At 71.1% G+C, this 27,761-nt stretch overlaps 1 long non-coding RNA gene across 2 annotated transcripts in view; it reads left to right on the top strand.

Annotated features, from left to right (window-relative positions):
- Positions 1-27,761, top strand: part of LOC127465191 (uncharacterized) — a 143,071-nt gene that overhangs the window by 76,686 nt on the left and 38,624 nt on the right. Inside the window, exon 1 of one of the 2 annotated variants that reach the window (XR_007901917.1) lies at positions 23,212-23,368. The exons of the other annotated variant lie outside the window; for it this stretch is intronic. This is a non-coding gene — a long non-coding RNA (uncharacterized LOC127465191). Of the gene's footprint in view, positions 1-23,211; positions 23,369-27,761 lie in introns of those variants that run through there. 2 annotated transcript variants of the gene reach the window in all.

Genomic DNA, 27,761 nt, shown 5'->3' with positions numbered 1-27,761 from the left:
GCCGCCCTGCCACCTTAAGAGAGTCCCGGCTACTCCCCCTTTTTACCCGCGCCGCAGACAACGCCCTTTCTTTCCCACTCGGAGCCCCGGGCAGAAACGGCGGCGCCTCGGCGCCCGCCGAGGGCCTCGGCTAAGCGCTTGGAAGCCGCTCGAGCCGCCCGAGTCGGAGAACGCCTCGAGCCGACGAGCCCGGACACCAGGTCTACCCGCCGGGCTCGGACAAAAGGTCTACCCGTCGGGCTCGGACACCAGGTCTACCCGCCCGAGTCGGGCACCGGCTCTACCCGCCGGGCTCAGAGAGCAGCTCTACCCGCCGGCACCCCCGCCGCCGAGCCCAGTCGGCCGCCGCCCTGCCACCTTAAGAGAGTCCCGGCTACTCCCCCTTTTTACCCGCGCCGCAGACAACGCCCTTTCTTTCCCACTCGGAGCCCCGGGCAGAAACGGCGGCGCCTCGGCGCCCGCCGAGGGCCTCGGCTAAGCGCTTGGAAGCCGCTCGAGCCGCCCGAGTCGGAGAACGCCTCGAGCCGACGAGCCCGGACACCAGGTCTACTCGCCGGGCTCGGCCAAAAAAGGTCTAGCCGCTTGCTCGGACACCAGGTCTACCCGCCGGGCTCGGACAAAAGGTCTCCCCGCCGGGCTCGGACACCAGGTCTACCCGCCCGAGTCGGGCACCGGCTCTACCCGCCGGGCTCAGAGAGCAGCTCTACCCACCGGCACCCCCGCCGCCGAACCCAGTCGGCCGCCGCCCTGCCACCTTAAGAGAGTCCCGGCTACTCCCCCTTTTTACCCGCGCCGCAGACAACGCCCTTTCTTTCCCACTCGGAGCCCCGGGCAGAAACGGCGGCGCCTCGGCGCCCGCCGAGGGCCTCTGCTAAGCGCTTGGAAGCCGCTCGAGCCGCCCGACTCGGAGAGCGCCTCGAGCCGACGAGCCCGGACACCAGGTCTACTCGCCGGGCTCGGCCAAAAAAGGTCTAGCCGCTTGCTCGGACACCAGGTCTACCCGCCGGGCTCGGACAAAAGGTCTACCCGCCGGGCTCGGACACCAGGTCTACCCGCCCGAGTCGGGCACCGGCTCTACCCGCCGGGCTCAGAGAGCAGCTCTACCCACCGGCACCCCCGCCGCCGAACCCAGTCGGCCGCCGCCCTGCCACCTTAAGAGAGTCCCGGCTACTCCCCCTTTTTACCCGCGCCGCAGACAACGCCCTTTCTTTCCCACTCGGAGCCCCGGGCAGAAACGGCGGCGCCTCGGCGCCCGCCGAGGGCCTCGGCTAAGCGCTTGGAAGCCGCTCGAGCCGCCCGAGTCGGAGAACGCCTCGAGCCGACGAGCCCGGACACCAGGTCTACCCGCCGGGCTCGGACAAAAGGTCTACCCGCCGGGCTCGGACACCAGGTCTACCCGCCCGAGTCGGGCACCGGCTCTACCCGCCGGGCTCAGAGAGCAGCTCTACCCGCCGGCACCCCCGCCGCCGAGCCCAGTCGGCCGCCGCCCTGCCACCCCTTAAGAGAGTCCCGGCTACTCCCCCTTTTTACCCGCGCCGCAGACAACGCCCTTTCTTTCCCACTCGGAGCCCCGGGCAGAAACGGCGGCGCCTCGGCGCCCGCCGAGGGCCTCTGCTAAGCGCTTGGAAGCCGCTCGAGCCGCCCGACTCGGAGAGCGCCTCGAGCCGACGAGCCCGGACACCAGGTCTACTCGCCGGGCTCGGCCAAAAAAGGTCTAGCCGCTTGCTCGGACACCAGGTCTACCCGCCGGGCTCGGACAAAAGGTCTACCCGCCGGGCTCGGACACCAGGTCTACCCGCCCGAGTCGGGCACCGGCTCTACCCGCCGGGCTCAGAGAGCAGCTCTACCCGCCGGCACCCCCGCCGCCGAGCCCAGTCGGCCGCCGCCCTGCCACCCCTTAAGAGAGTCCCGGCTACTCCCCCTTTTTACCCGCGCCGCAGACAACGCCCTTTCTTTCCCACTCGGAGCCCCGGGCAGAAACGGCGGCGCCTCGGCGCCCGCCGAGGGCCTCTGCTAAGCGCTTGGAAGCCGCTCGAGCCGCCCGACTCGGAGAGCGCCTCGAGCCGACGAGCCCGGACACCAGGTCTACTCGCCGGGCTCGGCCAAAAAAGGTCTAGCCGCTTGCTCGGACACCAGGTCTACCCGCCGGGCTCGGACAAAAGGTCTACCCGCCGGGCTCGGACACCAGGTCTACCCGCCCGAGTCGGGCACCGGCTCTACCCGCCGGGCTCAGAGAGCAGCTCTACCCGCCGGCACCCCCGCCGCCGAGCCCAGTCGGCCGCCGCCCTGCCACCCCTTACGAGAGTCCCGGCTACTCCCCCTTTTTACCCGCGCCGCAGACAACGCCCTTTCTTTCCCACTCGGAGCCCCGGGCAGAAACGGCGGCGCCTCGGCGCCCGCCGAGGGCCTCTGCTAAGCGCTTGGAAGCCGCTCGAGCCGCCCGACTCGGAGAGCGCCTCGAGCCGACGAGCCCGGACACCAGGTCTACTCGCCGGGCTCGGCCAAAAAAGGTCTAGCCGCTTGCTCGGACACCAGGTCTACCCGCCGGGCTCGGACAAAAGGTCTACCCGCCGGGCTCGGACACCAGGTCTACCCGCCCGAGTCGGGCACCGGCTCTACCCGCCGGGCTCAGAGAGCAGCTCTACCCGCCGGCACCCCCGCCGCCGAGCCCAGTCGGCCGCCGCCCTGCCACCCCTTAAGAGAGTCCCGGCTACTCCCCCTTTTTACCCGCGCCGCAGACAACGCCCTTTCTTTCCCACTCGGAGCCCCGGGCAGAAACGGCGGCGCCTCGGCGCCCGCCGAGGGCCTCTGCTAAGCGCTTGGAAGCCGCTCGAGCCGCCCGACTCGGAGAGCGCCTCGAGCCGACGAGCCCGGACACCAGGTCTACTCGCCGGGCTCGGCCAAAAAAGGTCTAGCCGCTTGCTCGGACACCAGGTCTACCCGCCGGGCTCGGACAAAAGGTCTACCCGCCGGGCTCGGACACCAGGTCTACCCGCCCGAGTCGGGCACCGGCTCTACCCGCCGGGCTCAGAGAGCAGCTCTACCCGCCGGCACCCCCGCCGCCGAACCCAGTCGGCCGCCGCCCTGCCACCTTAAGAGAGTCCCGGCTACTCCCCCTTTTTACCCGCGCCGCAGACAACGCCCTTTCTTTCCCACTCGGAGCCCCGGGCAGAAACGGCGGCGCCTCGGCGCCCGCCGAGGGCCTCGGCTAAGCGCTTGGAAGCCGCTCGAGCCGCCCGAGTCGGAGAACGCCTCGAGCCGACGAGCCCGGACACCAGGTCTACTCGCCGGGCTCGGACAAAAGGTCTACCCGCCGGGCTCGGACACCAGGTCTACCCGCCCGAGTCGGGCACCGGCTCTACCCGCCGGGCTCAGAGAGCAGCTCTACCCGCCGGCACCCCCGCCGCCGAGCCCAGTCGGCCGCCGCCCTGCCACCCCTTAAGAGAGTCCCGGCTACTCCCCCTTTTTACCCGCGCCGCAGACAACGCCCTTTCTTTCCCACTCGGAGCCCCGGGCAGAAACGGCGGCGCCTCGGCGCCCGCCGAGGGCCTCTGCTAAGCGCTTGGAAGCCGCTCGAGCCGCCCGACTCGGAGAGCGCCTCGAGCCGACGAGCCCGGACACCAGGTCTACTCGCCGGGCTCGGCCAAAAAAGGTCTAGCCGCTTGCTCGGACACCAGGTCTACCCGCCGGGCTCGGACAAAAGGTCTACCCGCCGGGCTCGGACACCAGGTCTACCCGCCCGAGTCGGGCACCGGCTCTACCCGCCGGGCTCAGAGAGCAGCTCTACCCGCCGGCACCCCCGCCGCCGAGCCCAGTCGGCCGCCGCCCTGCCACCCCTTAAGAGAGTCCCGGCTACTCCCCCTTTTTACCCGCGCCGCAGACAACGCCCTTTCTTTCCCACTCGGAGCCCCGGGCAGAAACGGCGGCGCCTCGGCGCCCGCCGAGGGCCTCTGCTAAGCGCTTGGAAGCCGCTCGAGCCGCCCGACTCGGAGAGCGCCTCGAGCCGACGAGCCCGGACACCAGGTCTACTCGCCGGGCTCGGCCAAAAAAGGTCTAGCCGCTTGCTCGGACACCAGGTCTACCCGCCGGGCTCGGACAAAAGGTCTACCCGCCGGGCTCGGACACCAGGTCTACCCGCCCGAGTCGGGCACCGGCTCTACCCGCCGGGCTCAGAGAGCAGCTCTACCCGCCGGCACCCCCGCCGCCGAGCCCAGTCGGCCGCCGCCCTGCCACCCCTTACGAGAGTCCCGGCTACTCCCCCTTTTTACCCGCGCCGCAGACAACGCCCTTTCTTTCCCACTCGGAGCCCCGGGCAGAAACGGCGGCGCCTCGGCGCCCGCCGAGGGCCTCTGCTAAGCGCTTGGAAGCCGCTCGAGCCGCCCGACTCGGAGAGCGCCTCGAGCCGACGAGCCCGGACACCAGGTCTACTCGCCGGGCTCGGCCAAAAAAGGTCTAGCCGCTTGCTCGGACACCAGGTCTACCCGCCGGGCTCGGACAAAAGGTCTACCCGCCGGGCTCGGACACCAGGTCTACCCGCCCGAGTCGGGCACCGGCTCTACCCGCCGGGCTCAGAGAGCAGCTCTACCCGCCGGCACCCCCGCCGCCGAGCCCAGTCGGCCGCCGCCCTGCCACCTTAAGAGAGTCCCGGCTACTCCCCCTTTTTACCCGCGCCGCAGACAACGCCCTTTCTTTCCCACTCGGAGCCCCGGGCAGAAACGGCGGCGCCTCGGCGCCCGCCGAGGGCCTCGGCTAAGCGCTTGGAAGCCGCTCGAGCCGCCCGAGTCGGAGAACGCCTCGAGCCGACGAGCCCGGACACCAGGTCTACCCGCCGGGCTCGGACAAAAGGTCTACCCGCCGGGCTCGGACACCAGGTCTACCCGCCCGAGTCGGGCACCGGCTCTACCCGCCGGGCTCAGAGAGTAGCTCTACCCGCCGGCACCCCCGCCGCCGAGCCCAGTCGGCCGCCGCCCTGCCACCTTAAGAGAGTCCCGGCTACTCCCCCTTTTTACCCGCGCCGCAGACAACGCCCTTTCTTTCCCACTCGGAGCCCCGGGCAGAAACGGCGGCGCCTCGGCGCCCGCCGAGGGCCTCGGCTAAGCGCTTGGAAGCCGCTCGAGCCGCCCGAGTCAGAGAACGCCTCGAGCCGACGAGCCCGGACACCAGGTCTACCCGCCGGGCTCGGACAAAAGGTCTACCCGTCGGGCTCGGACACCAGGTCTACCCGCCCGAGTCGGGCACCGGCTCTACCCGCCGGGCTCAGAGAGCAGCTCTACCCGCCGGCACCCCCGCCGCCGAGCCCAGTCGGCCGCCGCCCTGCCACCTTAAGAGAGTCCCGGCTACTCCCCCTTTTTACCCGCGCCGCAGACAACGCCCTTTCTTTCCCACTCGGAGCCCCGGGCAGAAACGGCGGCGCCTCGGCGCCCGCCGAGGGCCTCGGCTAAGCGCTTGGAAGCCGCTCGAGCCGCCCGAGTCGGAGAACGCCTCGAGCCGACGAGCCCGGACACCAGGTCTACTCGCCGGGCTCGGCCAAAAAAGGTCTAGCCGCTTGCTCGGACACCAGGTCTACCCGCCGGGCTCGGACAAAAGGTCTCCCCGCCGGGCTCGGACACCAGGTCTACCCGCCCGAGTCGGGCACCGGCTCTACCCGCCGGGCTCAGAGAGCAGCTCTACCCACCGGCACCCCCGCCGCCGAACCCAGTCGGCCGCCGCCCTGCCACCTTAAGAGAGTCCCGGCTACTCCCCCTTTTTACCCGCGCCGCAGACAACGCCCTTTCTTTCCCACTCGGAGCCCCGGGCAGAAACGGCGGCGCCTCGGCGCCCGCCGAGGGCCTCGGCTAAGCGCTTGGAAGCCGCTCGAGCCGCCCGAGTCGGAGAACGCCTCGAGCCGACGAGCCCGGACACCAGGTCTACTCGCCGGGCTCGGACAAAAGGTCTACCCGCCGGGCTCGGACACCAGGTCTACCCGCCCGAGTCGGGCACCGGCTCTACCCGCCGGGCTCAGAGAGCAGCTCTACCCGCCGGCACCCCCGCCGCCGAGCCCAGTCGGCCGCCGCCCTGCCACCCCTTAAGAGAGTCCCGGCTACTCCCCCTTTTTACCCGCGCCGCAGACAACGCCCTTTCTTTCCCACTCGGAGCCCCGGGCAGAAACGGCGGCGCCTCGGCGCCCGCCGAGGGCCTCTGCTAAGCGCTTGGAAGCCGCTCGAGCCGCCCGACTCGGAGAGCGCCTCGAGCCGACGAGCCCGGACACCAGGTCTACTCGCCGGGCTCGGCCAAAAAAGGTCTAGCCGCTTGCTCGGACACCAGGTCTACCCGCCGGGCTCGGACAAAAGGTCTACCCGCCGGGCTCGGACACCAGGTCTACCCGCCCGAGTCGGGCACCGGCTCTACCCGCCGGGCTCAGAGAGCAGCTCTACCCGCCGGCACCCCCGCCGCCGAGCCCAGTCGGCCGCCGCCCTGCCACCCCTTAAGAGAGTCCCGGCTACTCCCCCTTTTTACCCGCGCCGCAGACAACGCCCTTTCTTTCCCACTCGGAGCCCCGGGCAGAAACGGCGGCGCCTCGGCGCCCGCCGAGGGCCTCTGCTAAGCGCTTGGAAGCCGCTCGAGCCGCCCGAGTCGGAGAACGCCTCGAGCCGACGAGCCCGGACACCAGGTCTACTCGCCGGGCTCGGCCAAAAAAGGTCTAGCCGCTTGCTCGGACACCAGGTCTACCCGCCGGGCTCGGACAAAAGGTCTCCCCGCCGGGCTCGGACACCAGGTCTACCCGCCCGAGTCGGGCACCGGCTCTACCCGCCGGGCTCAGAGAGCAGCTCTACCCACCGGCACCCCCGCCGCCGAACCCAGTCGGCCGCCGCCCTGCCACCTTAAGAGAGTCCCGGCTACTCCCCCTTTTTACCCGCGCCGCAGACAACGCCCTTTCTTTCCCACTCGGAGCCCCGGGCAGAAACGGCGGCGCCTCGGCGCCCGCCGAGGGCCTCTGCTAAGCGCTTGGAAGCCGCTCGAGCCGCCCGACTCGGAGAGCGCCTCGAGCCGACGAGCCCGGACACCAGGTCTACTCGCCGGGCTCGGCCAAAAAAGGTCTAGCCGCTTGCTCGGACACCAGGTCTACCCGCCGGGCTCGGACAAAAGGTCTACCCGCCGGGCTCGGACACCAGGTCTACCCGCCCGAGTCGGGCACCGGCTCTACCCGCCGGGCTCAGAGAGCAGCTCTACCCACCGGCACCCCCGCCGCCGAACCCAGTCGGCCGCCGCCCTGCCACCTTAAGAGAGTCCCGGCTACTCCCCCTTTTTACCCGCGCCGCAGACAACGCCCTTTCTTTCCCACTCGGAGCCCCGGGCAGAAACGGCGGCGCCTCGGCGCCCGCCGAGGGCCTCGGCTAAGCGCTTGGAAGCCGCTCGAGCCGCCCGAGTCGGAGAACGCCTCGAGCCGACGAGCCCGGACACCAGGTCTACTCGCCGGGCTCGGACAAAAGGTCTACCCGCCGGGCTCGGACACCAGGTCTACCCGCCCGAGTCGGGCACCGGCTCTACCCGCCGGGCTCAGAGAGCAGCTCTACCCGCCGGCACCCCCGCCGCCGAGCCCAGTCGGCCGCCGCCCTGCCACCCCTTAAGAGAGTCCCGGCTACTCCCCCTTTTTACCCGCGCCGCAGACAACGCCCTTTCTTTCCCACTCGGAGCCCCGGGCAGAAACGGCGGCGCCTCGGCGCCCGCCGAGGGCCTCTGCTAAGCGCTTGGAAGCCGCTCGAGCCGCCCGACTCGGAGAGCGCCTCGAGCCGACGAGCCCGGACACCAGGTCTACTCGCCGGGCTCGGCCAAAAAAGGTCTAGCCGCTTGCTCGGACACCAGGTCTACCCGCCGGGCTCGGACAAAAGGTCTACCCGCCGGGCTCGGACACCAGGTCTACCCGCCCGAGTCGGGCACCGGCTCTACCCGCCGGGCTCAGAGAGCAGCTCTACCCGCCGGCACCCCCGCCGCGAGCCCAGTCGGCCGCCGCCCTGCCACCCCTTAAGAGAGTCCCGGCTACTCCCCCTTTTTACCCGCGCCGCAGACAACGCCCTTTCTTTCCCACTCGGAGCCCCGGGCAGAAACGGCGGCGCCTCGGCGCCCGCCGAGGGCCTCTGCTAAGCGCTTGGAAGCCGCTCGAGCCGCCCGACTCGGAGAGCGCCTCGAGCCGACGAGCCCGGACACCAGGTCTACTCGCCGGGCTCGGCCAAAAAAGGTCTAGCCGCTTGCTCGGACACCAGGTCTACCCGCCGGGCTCGGACAAAAGGTCTACCCGCCGGGCTCGGACACCAGGTCTACCCGCCCGAGTCGGGCACCGGCTCTACCCGCCGGGCTCAGAGAGCAGCTCTACCCGCCGGCACCCCCGCCGCCGAGCCCAGTCGGCCGCCGCCCTGCCACCCCTTACGAGAGTCCCGGCTACTCCCCCTTTTTACCCGCGCCGCAGACAACGCCCTTTCTTTCCCACTCGGAGCCCCGGGCAGAAACGGCGGCGCCTCGGCGCCCGCCGAGGGCCTCTGCTAAGCGCTTGGAAGCCGCTCGAGCCGCCCGACTCGGAGAGCGCCTCGAGCCGACGAGCCCGGACACCAGGTCTACTCGCCGGGCTCGGCCAAAAAAGGTCTAGCCGCTTGCTCGGACACCAGGTCTACCCGCCGGGCTCGGACAAAAGGTCTACCCGCCGGGCTCGGACACCAGGTCTACCCGCCCGAGTCGGGCACCGGCTCTACCCGCCGGGCTCAGAGAGCAGCTCTACCCGCCGGCACCCCCGCCGCCGAGCCCAGTCGGCCGCCGCCCTGCCACCTCCTTAAGAGAGTCCCGGCTACTCCCCCTTTTTACCCGCGCCGCAGACAACGCCCTTTCTTTCCCACTCGGAGCCCCGGGCAGAAACGGCGGCGCCTCGGCGCCCGCCGAGGGCCTCGGCTAAGCGCTTGGAAGCCGCTCGAGCCGCCCGAGTCGGAGAACGCCTCGAGCCGACGAGCCCGGACACCAGGTCTACCCGCCGGGCTCGGACAAAAGGTCTACCCGCCGGGCTCGGACACCAGGTCTACCCGCCCGAGTCGGGCACCGGCTCTACCCGCCGGGCTCAGAGAGTAGCTCTACCCGCCGGCACCCCCGCCGCCGAGCCCAGTCGGCCGCCGCCCTGCCACCTTAAGAGAGTCCCGGCTACTCCCCCTTTTTACCCGCGCCGCAGACAACGCCCTTTCTTTCCCACTCGGAGCCCCGGGCAGAAACGGCGGCGCCTCGGCGCCCGCCGAGGGCCTCGGCTAAGCGCTTGGAAGCCGCTCGAGCCGCCCGAGTCGGAGAACGCCTCGAGCCGACGAGCCCGGACACCAGGTAAACCCGCCGGGCTCGGACAAAAGGTCTACCCGTCGGGCTCGGACACCAGGTCTACCCGCCCGAGTCGGGCACCGGCTCTACCCGCCGGGCTCAGAGAGCAGCTCTACCCGCCGGCACCCCCGCCGCCGAGCCCAGTCGGCCGCCGCCCTGCCACCTTAAGAGAGTCCCGGCTACTCCCCCTTTTTACCCGCGCCGCAGACAACGCCCTTTCTTTCCCACTCGGAGCCCCGGGCAGAAACGGCGGCGCCTCGGCGCCCGCCGAGGGCCTCGGCTAAGCGCTTGGAAGCCGCTCGAGCCGCCCGAGTCGGAGAACGCCTCGAGCCGACGAGCCCGGACACCAGGTCTACTCGCCGGGCTCGGCCAAAAAAGGTCTAGCCGCTTGCTCGGACACCAGGTCTACCCGCCGGGCTCGGACAAAAGGTCTCCCCGCCGGGCTCGGACACCAGGTCTACCCGCCCGAGTCGGGCACCGGCTCTACCCGCCGGGCTCAGAGAGCAGCTCTACCCACCGGCACCCCCGCCGCCGAACCCAGTCGGCCGCCGCCCTGCCACCTTAAGAGAGTCCCGGCTACTCCCCCTTTTTACCCGCGCCGCAGACAACGCCCTTTCTTTCCCACTCGGAGCCCCGGGCAGAAACGGCGGCGCCTCGGCGCCCGCCGAGGGCCTCTGCTAAGCGCTTGGAAGCCGCTCGAGCCGCCCGACTCGGAGAGCGCCTCGAGCCGACGAGCCCGGACACCAGGTCTACTCGCCGGGCTCGGCCAAAAAAGGTCTAGCCGCTTGCTCGGACACCAGGTCTACCCGCCGGGCTCGGACAAAAGGTCTACCCGCCGGGCTCGGACACCAGGTCTACCCGCCCGAGTCGGGCACCGGCTCTACCCGCCGGGCTCAGAGAGCAGCTCTACCCACCGGCACCCCCGCCGCCGAACCCAGTCGGCCGCCGCCCTGCCACCTTAAGAGAGTCCCGGCTACTCCCCCTTTTTACCCGCGCCGCAGACAACGCCCTTTCTTTCCCACTCGGAGCCCCGGGCAGAAACGGCGGCGCCTCGGCGCCCGCCGAGGGCCTCGGCTAAGCGCTTGGAAGCCGCTCGAGCCGCCCGAGTCGGAGAACGCCTCGAGCCGACGAGCCCGGACACCAGGTCTACCCGCCGGGCTCGGACAAAAGGTCTACCCGTCGGGCTCGGACACCAGGTCTACCCGCCCGAGTCGGGCACCGGCTCTACCCGCCGGGCTCAGAGAGCAGCTCTACCCGCCGGCACCCCCGCCGCCGAGCCCAGTCGGCCGCCGCCCTGCCACCTTAAGAGAGTCCCGGCTACTCCCCCTTTTTACCCGCGCCGCAGACAACGCCCTTTCTTTCCCACTCGGAGCCCCGGGCAGAAACGGCGGCGCCTCGGCGCCCGCCGAGGGCCTCGGCTAAGCGCTTGGAAGCCGCTCGAGCCGCCCGAGTCGGAGAACGCCTCGAGCCGACGAGCCCGGACACCAGGTCTACTCGCCGGGCTCGGCCAAAAAAGGTCTAGCCGCTTGCTCGGACACCAGGTCTACCCGCCGGGCTCGGACAAAAGGTCTCCCCGCCGGGCTCGGACACCAGGTCTACCCGCCCGAGTCGGGCACCGGCTCTACCCGCCGGGCTCAGAGAGCAGCTCTACCCACCGGCACCCACGCCGCCGAACCCAGTCGGCCGCCGCCCTGCCACCTTAAGAGAGTCCCGGCTACTCCCCCTTTTTACCCGCGCCGCAGACAACGCCCTTTCTTTCCCACTCGGAGCCCCGGGCAGAAACGGCGGCGCCTCGGCGCCCGCCGAGGGCCTCTGCTAAGCGCTTGGAAGCCGCTCGAGCCGCCCGACTCGGAGAGCGCCTCGAGCCGACGAGCCCGGACACCAGGTCTACTCGCCGGGCTCGGCCAAAAAAGGTCTAGCCGCTTGCTCGGACACCAGGTCTACCCGCCGGGCTCGGACAAAAGGTCTACCCGCCGGGCTCGGACACCAGGTCTACCCGCCCGAGTCGGGCACCGGCTCTACCCGCCGGGCTCAGAGAGCAGCTCTACCCACCGGCACCCCCGCCGCCGAACCCAGTCGGCCGCCGCCCTGCCACCTTAAGAGAGTCCCGGCTACTCCCCCTTTTTACCCGCGCCGCAGACAACGCCCTTTCTTTCCCACTCGGAGCCCCGGGCAGAAACGGCGGCGCCTCGGCGCCCGCCGAGGGCCTCTGCTAAGCGCTTGGAAGCCGCTCGAGCCGCCCGAGTCGGAGAACGCCTCGAGCCGACGAGCCCGGACACCAGGTCTACCCGCCGGGCTCGGACAAAAGGTCTACCCGCCGGGCTCGGACACCAGGTCTACCCGCCCGAGTCGGGCACCGGCTCTACCCGCCGGGCTCAGAGAGCAGCTCTACCCGCCGGCACCCCCGCCGCCGAGCCCAGTCGGCCGCCGCCCTGCCACCCCTTAAGAGAGTCCCGGCTACTCCCCCTTTTTACCCGCGCCGCAGACAACGCCCTTTCTTTCCCACTCGGAGCCCCGGGCAGAAACGGCGGCGCCTCGGCGCCCGCCGAGGGCCTCTGCTAAGCGCTTGGAAGCCGCTCGAGCCGCCCGACTCGGAGAGCGCCTCGAGCCGACGAGCCCGGACACCAGGTCTACTCGCCGGGCTCGGCCAAAAAAGGTCTAGCCGCTTGCTCGGACACCAGGTCTACCCGCCGGGCTCGGACAAAAGGTCTACCCGCCGGGCTCGGACACCAGGTCTACCCGCCCGAGTCGGGCACCGGCTCTACCCGCCGGGCTCAGAGAGCAGCTCTACCCGCCGGCACCCCCGCCGCCGAGCCCAGTCGGCCGCCGCCCTGCCACCCCTTAAGAGAGTCCCGGCTACTCCCCCTTTTTACCCGCGCCGCAGACAACGCCCTTTCTTTCCCACTCGGAGCCCCGGGCAGAAACGGCGGCGCCTCGGCGCCCGCCGAGGGCCTCTGCTAAGCGCTTGGAAGCCGCTCGAGCCGCCCGACTCGGAGAGCGCCTCGAGCCGACGAGCCCGGACACCAGGTCTACTCGCCGGGCTCGGCCAAAAAAGGTCTAGCCGCTTGCTCGGACACCAGGTCTACCCGCCGGGCTCGGACAAAAGGTCTACCCGCCGGGCTCGGACACCAGGTCTACCCGCCCGAGTCGGGCACCGGCTCTACCCGCCGGGCTCAGAGAGCAGCTCTACCCGCCGGCACCCCCGCCGCCGAGCCCAGTCGGCCGCCGCCCTGCCACCCCTTACGAGAGTCCCGGCTACTCCCCCTTTTTACCCGCGCCGCAGACAACGCCCTTTCTTTCCCACTCGGAGCCCCGGGCAGAAACGGCGGCGCCTCGGCGCCCGCCGAGGGCCTCGGCTAAGCGCTTGGAAGCCGCTCGAGCCGCCCGAGTCGGAGAACGCCTCGAGCCGACGAGCCCGGACACCAGGTCTACCCGCCGGGCTCGGACAAAAGGTCTACCCGTCGGGCTCGGACACCAGGTCTACCCGCCCGAGTCGGGCACCGGCTCTACCCGCCGGGCTCAGAGAGCAGCTCTACCCGCCGGCACCCCCGCCGCCGAGCCCAGTCGGCCGCCGCCCTGCCACCTTAAGAGAGTCCCGGCTACTCCCCCTTTTTACCCGCGCCGCAGACAACGCCCTTTCTTTCCCACTCGGAGCCCCGGGCAGAAACGGCGGCGCCTCGGCGCCCGCCGAGGGCCTCGGCTAAGCGCTTGGAAGCCGCTCGAGCCGCCCGAGTCGGAGAACGCCTCGAGCCGACGAGCCCGGACACCAGGTCTACTCGCCGGGCTCGGCCAAAAAAGGTCTAGCCGCTTGCTCGGACACCAGGTCTACCCGCCGGGCTCGGACAAAAGGTCTCCCCGCCGGGCTCGGACACCAGGTCTACCCGCCCGAGTCGGGCACCGGCTCTACCCGCCGGGCTCAGAGAGCAGCTCTACCCACCGGCACCCACGCCGCCGAACCCAGTCGGCCGCCGCCCTGCCACCTTAAGAGAGTCCCGGCTACTCCCCCTTTTTACCCGCGCCGCAGACAACGCCCTTTCTTTCCCACTCGGAGCCCCGGGCAGAAACGGCGGCGCCTCGGCGCCCGCCGAGGGCCTCTGCTAAGCGCTTGGAAGCCGCTCGAGCCGCCCGACTCGGAGAGCGCCTCGAGCCGACGAGCCCGGACACCAGGTCTACTCGCCGGGCTCGGACAAAAAAGGTCTAGCCGCTTGCTCGGACACCAGGTCTACCCGCCGGGCTCGGACAAAAGGTCTACCCGCCGGGCTCGGACACCAGGTCTACCCGCCCGAGTCGGGCACCGGCTCTACCCGCCGGGCTCAGAGAGCAGCTCTACCCACCGGCACCCCCGCCGCCGAACCCAGTCGGCCGCCGCCCTGCCACCTTAAGAGAGTCCCGGCTACTCCCCCTTTTTACCCGCGCCGCAGACAACGCCCTTTCTTTCCCACTCGGAGCCCCGGGCAGAAACGGCGGCGCCTCGGCGCCCGCCGAGGGCCTCGGCTAAGCGCTTGGAAGCCGCTCGAGCCGCCCGAGTCGGAGAACGCCTCGAGCCGACGAGCCCGGACACCAGGTCTACCCGCCGGGCTCGGACAAAAGGTCTACCCGCCGGGCTCGGACACCAGGTCTACCCGCCCGAGTCGGGCACCGGCTCTACCCGCCGGGCTCAGAGAGCAGCTCTACCCGCCGGCACCCCCGCCGCCGAGCCCAGTCGGCCGCCGCCCTGCCACCCCTTAAGAGAGTCCCGGCTACTCCCCCTTTTTACCCGCGCCGCAGACAACGCCCTTTCTTTCCCACTCGGAGCCCCGGGCAGAAACGGCGGCGCCTCGGCGCCCGCCGAGGGCCTCTGCTAAGCGCTTGGAAGCCGCTCGAGCCGCCCGACTCGGAGAGCGCCTCGAGCCGACGAGCCCGGACACCAGGTCTACTCGCCGGGCTCGGCCAAAAAAGGTCTAGCCGCTTGCTCGGACACCAGGTCTACCCGCCGGGCTCGGACAAAAGGTCTACCCGCCGGGCTCGGACACCAGGTCTACCCGCCCGAGTCGGGCACCGGCTCTACCCGCCGGGCTCAGAGAGCAGCTCTACCCGCCGGCACCCCCGCCGCCGAGCCCAGTCGGCCGCCGCCCTGCCACCCCTTAAGAGAGTCCCGGCTACTCCCCCTTTTTACCCGCGCCGCAGACAACGCCCTTTCTTTCCCACTCGGAGCCCCGGGCAGAAACGGCGGCGCCTCGGCGCCCGCCGAGGGCCTCTGCTAAGCGCTTGGAAGCCGCTCGAGCCGCCCGACTCGGAGAGCGCCTCGAGCCGACGAGCCCGGACACCAGGTCTACTCGCCGGGCTCGGCCAAAAAAGGTCTAGCCGCTTGCTCGGACACCAGGTCTACCCGCCGGGCTCGGACAAAAGGTCTACCCGCCGGGCTCGGACACCAGGTCTACCCGCCCGAGTCGGGCACCGGCTCTACCCGCCGGGCTCAGAGAGCAGCTCTACCCGCCGGCACCCCCGCCGCCGAGCCCAGTCGGCCGCCGCCCTGCCACCCCTTACGAGAGTCCCGGCTACTCCCCCTTTTTACCCGCGCCGCAGACAACGCCCTTTCTTTCCCACTCGGAGCCCCGGGCAGAAACGGCGGCGCCTCGGCGCCCGCCGAGGGCCTCTGCTAAGCGCTTGGAAGCCGCTCGAGCCGCCCGACTCGGAGAGCGCCTCGAGCCGACGAGCCCGGACACCAGGTCTACTCGCCGGGCTCGGCCAAAAAAGGTCTAGCCGCTTGCTCGGACACCAGGTCTACCCGCCGGGCTCGGACAAAAGGTCTACCCGCCGGGCTCGGACACCAGGTCTACCCGCCCGAGTCGGGCACCGGCTCTACCCGCCGGGCTCAGAGAGCAGCTCTACCCACCGGCACCCCCGCCGCCGAACCCAGTCGGCCGCCGCCCTGCCACCTTAAGAGAGTCCCGGCTACTCCCCCTTTTTACCCGCGCCGCAGACAACGCCCTTTCTTTCCCACTCGGAGCCCCGGGCAGAAACGGCGGCGCCTCGGCGCCCGCCGAGGGCCTCGGCTAAGCGCTTGGAAGCCGCTCGAGCCGCCCGAGTCGGAGAACGCCTCGAGCCGACGAGCCCGGACACCAGGTCTACCCGCCGGGCTCGGACAAAAGGTCTCCCCGCCGGGCTCGGACACCAGGTCTACCCGCCCGAGTCGGGCACCGGCTCTACCCGCCGGGCTCAGAGAGCAGCTCTACCCGCCGGCACCCCCGCCGCCGAGCCCAGTCGGCCGCCGCCCTGCCACCCCTTAAGAGAGTCCCGGCTACTCCCCCTTTTTACCCGCGCCGCAGACAACGCCCTTTCTTTCCCACTCGGAGCCCCGGGCAGAAACGGCGGCGCCTCGGCGCCCGCCGAGGGCCTCTGCTAAGCGCTTGGAAGCCGCTCGAGCCGCCCGACTCGGAGAGCGCCTCGAGCCGACGAGCCCGGACACCAGGTCTACTCGCCGGGCTCGGCCAAAAAAGGTCTAGCCGCTTGCTCGGACACCAGGTCTACCCGCCGGGCTCGGACAAAAGGTCTACCCGCCGGGCTCGGACACCAGGTCTACCCGCCCGAGTCGGGCACCGGCTCTACCCGCCGGGCTCAGAGAGCAGCTCTACCCGCCGGCACCCCCGCCGCCGAGCCCAGTCGGCCGCCGCCCTGCCCCCCCTTAAGAGAGTCCCGGCTACTCCCCCTTTTTACCCGCGCCGCAGACAACGCCCTTTCTTTCCCACTCGGAGCCCCGGGCAGAAACGGCGGCGCCTCGGCGCCCGCCGAGGGCCTCTGCTAAGCGCTTGGAAGCCGCTCGAGCCGCCCGACTCGGAGAGCGCCTCGAGCCGACGAGCCCGGACACCAGGTCTACTCGCCGGGCTCGGCCAAAAAAGGTCTAGCCGCTTGCTCGGACACCAGGTCTACCCGCCGGGCTCGGACAAAAGGTCTACCCGCCGGGCTCGGACACCAGGTCTACCCGCCCGAGTCGGGCACCGGCTCTACCCGCCGGGCTCAGAGAGCAGCTCTACCCGCCGGCACCCCCGCCGCCGAGCCCAGTCGGCCGCCGCCCTGCCACCCCTTACGAGAGTCCCGGCTACTCCCCCTTTTTACCCGCGCCGCAGACAACGCCCTTTCTTTCCCACTCGGAGCCCCGGGCAGAAACGGCGGCGCCTCGGCGCCCGCCGAGGGCCTCTGCTAAGCGCTTGGAAGCCGCTCGAGCCGCCCGACTCGGAGAGCGCCTCGAGCCGACGAGCCCGGACACCAGGTCTACTCGCCGGGCTCGGCCAAAAAAGGTCTAGCCGCTTGCTCGGACACCAGGTCTACCCGCCGGGCTCGGACAAAAGGTCTACCCGCCGGGCTCGGACACCAGGTCTACCCGCCCGAGTCGGGCACCGGCTCTACCCGCCGGGCTCAGAGAGCAGCTCTACCCGCCGGCACCCCCGCCGCCGAGCCCAGTCGGCCGCCGCCCTGCCACCTTAAGAGAGTCCCGGCTACTCCCCCTTTTTACCCGCGCCGCAGACAACGCCCTTTCTTTCCCACTCGGAGCCCCGGGCAGAAACGGCGGCGCCTCGGCGCCCGCCGAGGGCCTCGGCTAAGCGCTTGGAAGCCGCTCGAGCCGCCCGAGTCGGAGAACGCCTCGAGCCGACGAGCCCGGACACCAGGTCTACCCGCCGGGCTCGGACAAAAGGTCTACCCGCCGGGCTCGGACACCAGGTCTACCCGCCCGAGTCGGGCACCGGCTCTACCCGCCGGGCTCAGAGAGCAGCTCTACCCGCCGGCACCCCCGCCGCCGAGCCCAGTCGGCCGCCGCCCTGCCACCCCTTAAGAGAGTCCCGGCTACTCCCCCTTTTTACCCGCGCCGCAGACAACGCCCTTTCTTTCCCACTCGGAGCCCCGGGCAGAAACGGCGGCGCCTCGGCGCCCGCCGAGGGCCTCTGCTAAGCGCTTGGAAGCCGCTCGAGCCGCCCGACTCGGAGAGCGCCTCGAGCCGACGAGCCCGGACACCAGGTCTACTCGCCGGGCTCGGCCAAAAAAGGTCTAGCCGCTTGCTCGGACACCAGGTCTACCCGCCGGGCTCGGACAAAAGGTCTACCCGCCGGGCTCGGACACCAGGTCTACCCGCCCGAGTCGGGCACCGGCTCTACCCGCCGGGCTCAGAGAGCAGCTCTACCCGCCGGCACCCCCGCCGCCGAGCCCAGTCGGCCGCCGCCCTGCCACCTTAAGAGAGTCCCGGCTACTCCCCCTTTTTACCCGCGCCGCAGACAACGCCCTTTCTTTCCCACTCGGAGCCCCGGGCAGAAACGGCGGCGCCTCGGCGCCCGCCGAGGGCCTCTGCTAAGCGCTTGGAAGCCGCTCGAGCCGCCCGACTCGGAGAGCGCCTCGAGCCGACGAGCCCGGACACCAGGTCTACTCGCCGGGCTCGGCCAAAAAAGGTCTAGCCGCTTGCTCGGACACCAGGTCTACCCGCCGGGCTCGGACAAAAGGTCTACCCGCCGGGCTCGGACACCAGGTCTACCCGCCCGAGTCGGGCACCGGCTCTACCCGCCGGGCTCAGAGAGCAGCTCTACCCGCCGGCACCCCCGCCGCCGAGCCCAGTCGGCCGCCGCCCTGCCACCCCTTACGAGAGTCCCGGCTACTCCCCCTTTTTACCCGCGCCGCAGACAACGCCCTTTCTTTCCCACTCGGAGCCCCGGGCAGAAACGGCGGCGCCTCGGCGCCCGCCGAGGGCCTCTGCTAAGCGCTTGGAAGCCGCTCGAGCCGCCCGACTCGGAGAGCGCCTCGAGCCGACGAGCCCGGACACCAGGTCTACTCGCCGGGCTCGGCCAAAAAAGGTCTAGCCGCTTGCTCGGACACCAGGTCTACCCGCCGGGCTCGGACAAAAGGTCTACCCGCCGGGCTCGGACACCAGGTCTACCCGCCCGAGTCGGGCACCGGCTCTACCCGCCGGGCTCAGAGAGCAGCTCTACCCGCCGGCACCCCCGCCGCCGAGCCCAGTCGGCCGCCGCCCTGCCACCTTAAGAGAGTCCCGGCTACTCCCCCTTTTTACCCGCGCCGCAGACAACGCCCTTTCTTTCCCACTCGGAGCCCCGGGCAGAAACGGCGGCGCCTCGGCGCCCGCCGAGGGCCTCGGCTAAGCGCTTGGAAGCCGCTCGAGCCGCCCGAGTCGGAGAACGCCTCGAGCCGACGAGCCCGGACACCAGGTCTACCCGCCGGGCTCGGACAAAAGGTCTACCCGCCGGGCTCGGACACCAGGTCTACCCGCCCGAGTCGGGCACCGGCTCTACCCGCCGGGCTCAGAGAGTAGCTCTACCCGCCGGCACCCCCGCCGCCGAGCCCAGTCGGCCGCCGCCCTGCCACCTTAAGAGAGTCCCGGCTACTCCCCCTTTTTACCCGCGCCGCAGACAACGCCCTTTCTTTCCCACTCGGAGCCCCGGGCAGAAACGGCGGCGCCTCGGCGCCCGCCGAGGGCCTCTGCTAAGCGCTTGGAAGCCGCTCGAGCCGCCCGAGTCGGAGAGCGCCTCGAGCCGACGAGCCCGGACACCAGGTCTACCCGCCGGGCTCGGACAAAAGGTCTACCCGCCGGGCTCGGACACCAGGTCTACCCGCCCGAGTCGGGCACCGGCTCTACCCGCCGGGCTCAGAGAGCAGCTCTACCCACCGGCACCCCCGCCGCCGAACCCAGTCGGCCGCCGCCCTGCCACCTTAAGAGAGTCCCGGCTACTCCCCCTTTTTACCCGCGCCGCAGACAACGCCCTTTCTTTCCCACTCGGAGCCCCGGGCAGAAACGGCGGCGCCTCGGCGCCCGCCGAGGGCCTCTGCTAAGCGCTTGGAAGCCGCTCGAGCCGCCCGACTCGGAGAACGCCTCGAGCCGACGAGCCCGGACACCAGGTCTACCCGCCGGGCTCGGACAAAAGGTCTACCCGCCGGGCTCGGACACCAGGTCTACCCGCCCGAGTCGGGCACCGGCTCTACCCGCCGGGCTCAGAGAGCAGCTCTACCCGCCGGCACCCCCGCCGCCGAGCCCAGTCGGCCGCCGCCCTGCCACCCCTTACGAGAGTCCCGGCTACTCCCCCTTTTTACCCGCGCCGCAGACAACGCCCTTTCTTTCCCACTCGGAGCCCCGGGCAGAAACGGCGGCGCCTCGGCGCCCGCCGAGGGCCTCTGCTAAGCGCTTGGAAGCCGCTCGAGCCGCCCGACTCGGAGAGCGCCTCGAGCCGACGAGCCCGGACACCAGGTCTACTCGCCGGGCTCGGCCAAAAAAGGTCTAGCCGCTTGCTCGGACACCAGGTCTACCCGCCGGGCTCGGACAAAAGGTCTACCCGCCGGGCTCGGACACCAGGTCTACCCGCCCGAGTCGGGCACCGGCTCTACCCGCCGGGCTCAGAGAGCAGCTCTACCCGCCGGCACCCCCGCCGCCGAACCCAGTCGGCCGCCGCCCTGCCACCTTAAGAGAGTCCCGGCTACTCCCCCTTTTTACCCGCGCCGCAGACAACGCCCTTTCTTTCCCACTCGGAGCCCCGGGCAGAAACGGCGGCGCCTCGGCGCCCGCCGAGGGCCTCTGCTAAGCGCTTGGAAGCCGCTCGAGCCGCCCGAGTCGGAGAGCGCCTCGAGCCGACGAGCCCGGACACCAGGTCTACCCGCCGGGCTCGGACAAAAGGTCTACCCGCCGGGCTCGGACACCAGGTCTACCCGCCCGAGTCGGGCACCGGCTCTACCCGCCGGGCTCAGAGAGCAGCTCTACCCGCCGGCACCCCCGCCGCCGAGCCCAGTCGGCCGCCGCCCTGCCACCCCTTACGAGAGTCCCGGCTACTCCCCCTTTTTACCCGCGCCGCAGACAACGCCCTTTCTTTCCCACTCGGAGCCCCGGGCAGAAACGGCGGCGCCTCGGCGCCCGCCGAGGGCCTCGGCTAAGCGCTTGGAAGCCGCTCGAGCCGCCCGAGTCGGAGAACGCCTCGAGCCGACGAGCCCGGACACCAGGTCTACCCGCCGGGCTCGGACAAAAGGTCTCCCCGCCGGGCTCGGACACCAGGTCTACCCGCCCGAGTCGGGCACCGGCTCTACCCGCCGGGCTCAGAGAGCAGCTCTACCCGCCGGCACCCCCGCCGCCGAGCCCAGTCGGCCGCCGCCCTGCCACCCCTTAAGAGAGTCCCGGCTACTCCCCCTTTTTACCCGCGCCGCAGACAACGCCCTTTCTTTCCCACTCGGAGCCCCGGGCAGAAACGGCGGCGCCTCGGCGCCCGCCGAGGGCCTCTGCTAAGCGCTTGGAAGCCGCTCGAGCCGCCCGACTCGGAGAGCGCCTCGAGCCGACGAGCCCGGACACCAGGTCTACTCGCCGGGCTCGGCCAAAAAAGGTCTAGCCGCTTGCTCGGACACCAGGTCTACCCGCCGGGCTCGGACAAAAGGTCTACCCGCCGGGCTCGGACACCAGGTCTACCCGCCCGAGTCGGGCACCGGCTCTACCCGCCGGGCTCAGAGAGCAGCTCTACCCGCCGGCACCCCCGCCGCCGAGCCCAGTCGGCCGCCGCCCTGCCCCCCCTTAAGAGAGTCCCGGCTACTCCCCCTTTTTACCCGCGCCGCAGACAACGCCCTTTCTTTCCCACTCGGAGCCCCGGGCAGAAACGGCGGCGCCTCGGCGCCCGCCGAGGGCCTCTGCTAAGCGCTTGGAAGCCGCTCGAGCCGCCCGACTCGGAGAGCGCCTCGAGCCGACGAGCCCGGACACCAGGTCTACTCGCCGGGCTCGGCCAAAAAAGGTCTAGCCGCTTGCTCGGACACCAGGTCTACCCGCCGGGCTCGGACAAAAGGTCTACCCGCCGGGCTCGGACACCAGGTCTACCCGCCCGAGTCGGGCACCGGCTCTACCCGCCGGGCTCAGAGAGCAGCTCTACCCGCCGGCACCCCCGCCGCCGAGCCCAGTCGGCCGCCGCCCTGCCACCCCTTACGAGAGTCCCGGCTACTCCCCCTTTTTACCCGCGCCGCAGACAACGCCCTTTCTTTCCCACTCGGAGCCCCGGGCAGAAACGGCGGCGCCTCGGCGCCCGCCGAGGGCCTCTGCTAAGCGCTTGGAAGCCGCTCGAGCCGCCCGACTCGGAGAGCGCCTCGAGCCGACGAGCCCGGACACCAGGTCTACTCGCCGGGCTCGGCCAAAAAAGGTCTAGCCGCTTGCTCGGACACCAGGTCTACCCGCCGGGCTCGGACAAAAGGTCTACCCGCCGGGCTCGGACACCAGGTCTACCCGCCCGAGTCGGGCACCGGCTCTACCCGCCGGGCTCAGAGAGCAGCTCTACCCGCCGGCACCCCCGCCGCCGAGCCCAGTCGGCCGCCGCCCTGCCACCTTAAGAGAGTCCCGGCTACTCCCCCTTTTTACCCGCGCCGCAGACAACGCCCTTTCTTTCCCACTCGGAGCCCCGGGCAGAAACGGCGGCGCCTCGGCGCCCGCCGAGGGCCTCGGCTAAGCGCTTGGAAGCCGCTCGAGCCGCCCGAGTCGGAGAACGCCTCGAGCCGACGAGCCCGGACACCAGGTCTACCCGCCGGGCTCGGACAAAAGGTCTACCCGCCGGGCTCGGACACCAGGTCTACCCGCCCGAGTCGGGCACCGGCTCTACCCGCCGGGCTCAGAGAGCAGCTCTACCCGCCGGCACCCCCGCCGCCGAGCCCAGTCGGCCGCCGCCCTGCCACCCCTTAAGAGAGTCCCGGCTACTCCCCCTTTTTACCCGCGCCGCAGACAACGCCCTTTCTTTCCCACTCGGAGCCCCGGGCAGAAACGGCGGCGCCTCGGCGCCCGCCGAGGGCCTCTGCTAAGCGCTTGGAAGCCGCTCGAGCCGCCCGACTCGGAGAGCGCCTCGAGCCGACGAGCCCGGACACCAGGTCTACTCGCCGGGCTCGGCCAAAAAAGGTCTAGCCGCTTGCTCGGACACCAGGTCTACCCGCCGGGCTCGGACAAAAGGTCTACCCGCCGGGCTCGGACACCAGGTCTACCCGCCCGAGTCGGGCACCGGCTCTACCCGCCGGGCTCAGAGAGCAGCTCTACCCGCCGGCACCCCCGCCGCCGAGCCCAGTCGGCCGCCGCCCTGCCACCTTAAGAGAGTCCCGGCTACTCCCCCTTTTTACCCGCGCCGCAGACAACGCCCTTTCTTTCCCACTCGGAGCCCCGGGCAGAAACGGCGGCGCCTCGGCGCCCGCCGAGGGCCTCTGCTAAGCGCTTGGAAGCCGCTCGAGCCGCCCGACTCGGAGAGCGCCTCGAGCCGACGAGCCCGGACACCAGGTCTACTCGCCGGGCTCGGCCAAAAAAGGTCTAGCCGCTTGCTCGGACACCAGGTCTACCCGCCGGGCTCGGACAAAAGGTCTACCCGCCGGGCTCGGACACCAGGTCTACCCGCCCGAGTCGGGCACCGGCTCTACCCGCCGGGCTCAGAGAGCAGCTCTACCCGCCGGCACCCCCGCCGCCGAGCCCAGTCGGCCGCCGCCCTGCCACCCCTTACGAGAGTCCCGGCTACTCCCCCTTTTTACCCGCGCCGCAGACAACGCCCTTTCTTTCCCACTCGGAGCCCCGGGCAGAAACGGCGGCGCCTCGGCGCCCGCCGAGGGCCTCTGCTAAGCGCTTGGAAGCCGCTCGAGCCGCCCGACTCGGAGAGCGCCTCGAGCCGACGAGCCCGGACACCAGGTCTACTCGCCGGGCTCGGCCAAAAAAGGTCTAGCCGCTTGCTCGGACACCAGGTCTACCCGCCGGGCTCGGACAAAAGGTCTACCCGCCGGGCTCGGACACCAGGTCTACCCGCCCGAGTCGGGCACCGGCTCTACCCGCCGGGCTCAGAGAGCAGCTCTACCCACCGGCACCCCCGCCGCCGAACCCAGTCGGCCGCCGCCCTGCCACCCCTTACGAGAGTCCCGGCTACTCCCCCTTTTTACCCGCGCCGCAGACAACGCCCTTTCTTTCCCACTCGGAGCCCCGGGCAGAAACGGCGGCGCCTCGGCGCCCGCCGAGGGCCTCTGCTAAGCGCTTGGAAGCCGCTCGAGCCGCCCGACTCGGAGAGCGCCTCGAGCCGACGAGCCCGGACACCAGGTCTACCCGCCGGGCTCGGACAAAAGGTCTACCCGCCGGGCTCGGACACCAGGTCTACCCGCCCGAGTCGGGCACCGGCTCTACCCGCCGGGCTCAGAGAGCAGCTCTACCCACCGGCACCCCCGCCGCCGAACCCAGTCGGCCGCCGCCCTGCCACCCCTTACGAGAGTCCCGGCTACTCCCCCTTTTTACCCGCGCCGCAGACAACGCCCTTTCTTTCCCACTCGGAGCCCCGGGCAGAAACGGCGGCGCCTCGGCGCCCGCCGAGGGCCTCTGCTAAGCGCTTGGAAGCCGCTCGAGCCGCCCGACTCGGAGAGCGCCTCGAGCCGACGAGCCCGGACACCAGGTCTACTCGCCGGGCTCGGCCAAAAAAGGTCTAGCCGCTTGCTCGGACACCAGGTCTACCCGCCGGGCTCGGACAAAAGGTCTACCCGCCGGGCTCGGACACCAGGTCTACCCGCCCGAGTCGGGCACCGGCTCTACCCGCCGGGCTCAGAGAGCAGCTCTACCCGCCGGCACCCCCGCCGCCGAACCCAGTCGGCCGCCGCCCTGCCACCTTAAGAGAGTCCCGGCTACTCCCCCTTTTTACCCGCGCCGCAGACAACGCCCTTTCTTTCCCACTCGGAGCCCCGGGCAGAAACGGCGGCGCCTCGGCGCCCGCCGAGGGCCTCTGCTAAGCGCTTGGAAGCCGCTCGAGCCGCCCGAGTCGGAGAACGCCTCGAGCCGACGAGCCCGGACACCAGGTCTACCCGCCGGGCTCGGACAAAAGGTCTACCCGCCGGGCTCGGACACCAGGTCTACCCGCCCGAGTCGGGCACCGGCTCTACCCGCCGGGCTCAGAGAGCAGCTCTACCCACCGGCACCCCCGCCGCCGAACCCAGTCGGCCGCCGCCCTGCCACCTTAAGAGAGTCCCGGCTACTCCCCCTTTTTACCCGCGCCGCAGACAACGCCCTTTCTTTCCCACTCGGAGCCCCGGGCAGAAACGGCGGCGCCTCGGCGCCCGCCGAGGGCCTCTGCTAAGCGCTTGGAAGCCGCTCGAGCCGCCCGACTCGGAGAGCGCCTCGAGCCGACGAGCCCGGAAACCAGGTCTACCCGCCGGGCTCGGACAAAAGGTCTACCCGCCGGGCTCGGACACCAGGTCTACCCGCCCGAGTCGGGCACCGGCTCTACCCGCCGGGCTCAGAGAGCAGCTCTACCCGCCGGCACCCCCGCCGCCGAGCCCAGTCGGCCGCCGCCCTGCCACCCCTTAAGAGAGTCCCGGCTACTCCCCCTTTTTACCCGCGCCGCAGACAACGCCCTTTCTTTCCCACTCGGAGCCCCGGGCAGAAACGGCGGCGCCTCGGCGCCCGCCGAGGGCCTCTGCTAAGCGCTTGGAAGCCGCTCGAGCCGCCCGACTCGGAGAGCGCCTCGAGCCGACGAGCCCGGACACCAGGTCTACTCGCCGGGCTCGGACAAAAAAGGTCTAGCCGCTTGCTCGGACACCAGGTCTACCCGCCGGGCTCGGACAAAAGGTCTACCCGCCGGGCTCGGACACCAGGTCTACCCGCCCGAGTCGGGCACCGGCTCTACCCGCCGGGCTCAGAGAGCAGCTCTACCCACCGGCACCCCCGCCGCCGAGCCCAGTCGGCCGCCGCCCTGCCACCTTAAGAGAGTCCCGGCTACTCCCCCTTTTTACCCGCGCCGCAGACAACGCCCTTTCTTTCCCACTCGGAGCCCCGGGCAGAAACGGCGGCGCCTCGGCGCCCGCCGAGGGCCTCTGCTAAGCGCTTGGAAGCCGCTCGAGCCGCCCGACTCGGAGAACGCCTCGAGCCGACGAGCCCGGACACCAGGTCTACCCGCCGGGCTCGGACAAAAGGTCTACCCGCCGGGCTCGGACACCAGGTCTACCCGCCCGAGTCGGGCACCGGCTCTACCCGCCGGGCTCAGAGAGCAGCTCTACCCGCCGGCACCCCCGCCGCCGAGCCCAGTCGGCCGCCGCCCTGCCACCCCTTACGAGAGTCCCGGCTACTCCCCCTTTTTACCCGCGCCGCAGACAACGCCCTTTCTTTCCCACTCGGAGCCCCGGGCAGAAACGGCGGCGCCTCGGCGCCCGCCGAGGGCCTCTGCTAAGCGCTTGGAAGCCGCTCGAGCCGCCCGACTCGGAGAGCGCCTCGAGCCGACGAGCCCGGACACCAGGTCTACTCGCCGGGCTCGGCCAAAAAAGGTCTAGCCGCTTGCTCGGACACCAGGTCTACCCGCCGGGCTCGGACAAAAGGTCTACCCGCCGGGCTCGGACACCAGGTCTACCCGCCCGAGTCGGGCACCGGCTCTACCCGCCGGGCTCAGAGAGCAGCTCTACCCGCCGGCACCCCCGCCGCCGAACCCAGTCGGCCGCCGCCCTGCCACCTTAAGAGAGTCCCGGCTACTCCCCCTTTTTACCCGCGCCGCAGACAACGCCCTTTCTTTCCCACTCGGAGCCCCGGGCAGAAACGGCGGCGCCTCGGCGCCCGCCGAGGGCCTCTGCTAAGCGCTTGGAAGCCGCTCGAGCCGCCCGAGTCGGAGAACGCCTCGAGCCGACGAGCCCGGACACCAGGTCTACCCGCCGGGCTCGGACAAAAGGTCTACCCGCCGGGCTCGGACACCAGGTCTACCCGCCCGAGTCGGGCACCGGCTCTACCCGCCGGGCTCGGACACCAGGTCTACCCGCCCGAGTCGGGCACCGGCTCTACCCGCCGGGCTCAGAGAGCAGCTCTACCCGCCGGCACCCCCGCCGCCGAGCCCAGTCGGCCGCCGCCCTGCCACCCCTTAAGAGAGTCCCGGCTACTCCCCCTTTTTACCCGCGCCGCAGACAACGCCCTTTCTTTCCCACTCGGAGCCCCGGGCAGAAACGGCGGCGCCTCGGCGCCCGCCGAGGGCCTCTGCTAAGCGCTTGGAAGCCGCTCGAGCCGCCCGACTCGGAGAGCGCCTCGAGCCGACGAGCCCGGACACCAGGTCTACTCGCCGGGCTCGGACAAAAAAGGTCTAGCCGCTTGCTCGGACACCAGGTCTACCCGCCGGGCTCGGACAAAAGGTCTACCCGCCGGGCTCGGACACCAGGTCTACCCGCCCGAGTCGGGCACCGGCTCTACCCGCCGGGCTCAGAGAGCAGCTCTACCCACCGGCACCCCCGCCGCCGAACCCAGTCGGCCGCCGCCCTGCCACCTTAAGAGAGTCCCGGCTACTCCCCCTTTTTACCCGCGCCGCAGACAACGCCCTTTCTTTCCCACTCGGAGCCCCGGGCAGAAACGGCGGCGCCTCGGCGCCCGCCGAGGGCCTCGGCTAAGCGCTTGGAAGCCGCTCGAGCCGCCCGAGTCGGAGAACGCCTCGAGCCGACGAGCCCGGACACCAGGTCTACCCGCCGGGCTCGGACAAAAGGTCTACCCGCCGGGCTCGGACACCAGGTCTACCCGCCCGAGTCGGGCACCGGCTCTACCCGCCGGGCTCAGAGAGCAGCTCTACCCGCCGGCACCCCCGCCGCCGAGCCCAGTCGGCCGCCGCCCTGCCACCCCTTAAGAGAGTCCCGGCTACTCCCCCTTTTTACCCGCGCCGCAGACAACGCCCTTTCTTTCCCACTCGGAGCCCCGGGCAGAAACGGCGGCGCCTCGGCGCCCGCCGAGGGCCTCTGCTAAGCGCTTGGAAGCCGCTCGAGCCGCCCGACTCGGAGAGCGCCTCGAGCCGACGAGCCCGGACACCAGGTCTACTCGCCGGGCTCGGCCAAAAAAGGTCTAGCCGCTTGCTCGGACACCAGGTCTACCCGCCGGGCTCGGACAAAAGGTCTACCCGCCGGGCTCGGACACCAGGTCTACCCGCCCGAGTCGGGCACCGGCTCTACCCGCCGGGCTCAGAGAGCAGCTCTACCCGCCGGCACCCCCGCCGCCGAGCCCAGTCGGCCGCCGCCCTGCCACCCCTTAAGAGAGTCCCGGCTACTCCCCCTTTTTACCCGCGCCGCAGACAACGCCCTTTCTTTCCCACTCGGAGCCCCGGGCAGAAACGGCGGCGCCTCGGCGCCCGCCGAGGGCCTCTGCTAAGCGCTTGGAAGCCGCTCGAGCCGCCCGACTCGGAGAGCGCCTCGAGCCGACGAGCCCGGACACCAGGTCTACTCGCCGGGCTCGGCCAAAAAAGGTCTAGCCGCTTGCTCGGACACCAGGTCTACCCGCCGGGCTCGGACAAAAGGTCTACCCGCCGGGCTCGGACACCAGGTCTACCCGCCCGAGTCGGGCACCGGCTCTACCCGCCGGGCTCAGAGAGCAGCTCTACCCGCCGGCACCCCCGCCGCCGAGCCCAGTCGGCCGCCGCCCTGCCACCCCTTACGAGAGTCCCGGCTACTCCCCCTTTTTACCCGCGCCGCAGACAACGCCCTTTCTTTCCCACTCG

The sequence above is a fragment of the Manacus candei genome, unplaced genomic scaffold (assembly GCF_025592945.1).
Source record: "Manacus candei isolate 608988 ecotype Guabito, Panama unplaced genomic scaffold, ASM2559294v1 h1tg000334l, whole genome shotgun sequence".
Taxonomy (NCBI): domain Eukaryota; kingdom Metazoa; phylum Chordata; class Aves; order Passeriformes; family Pipridae; genus Manacus; species Manacus candei.
Note: the sequence above shows the minus strand (reverse complement) of the source record. Positions and strands in the feature narration are given on the sequence as shown.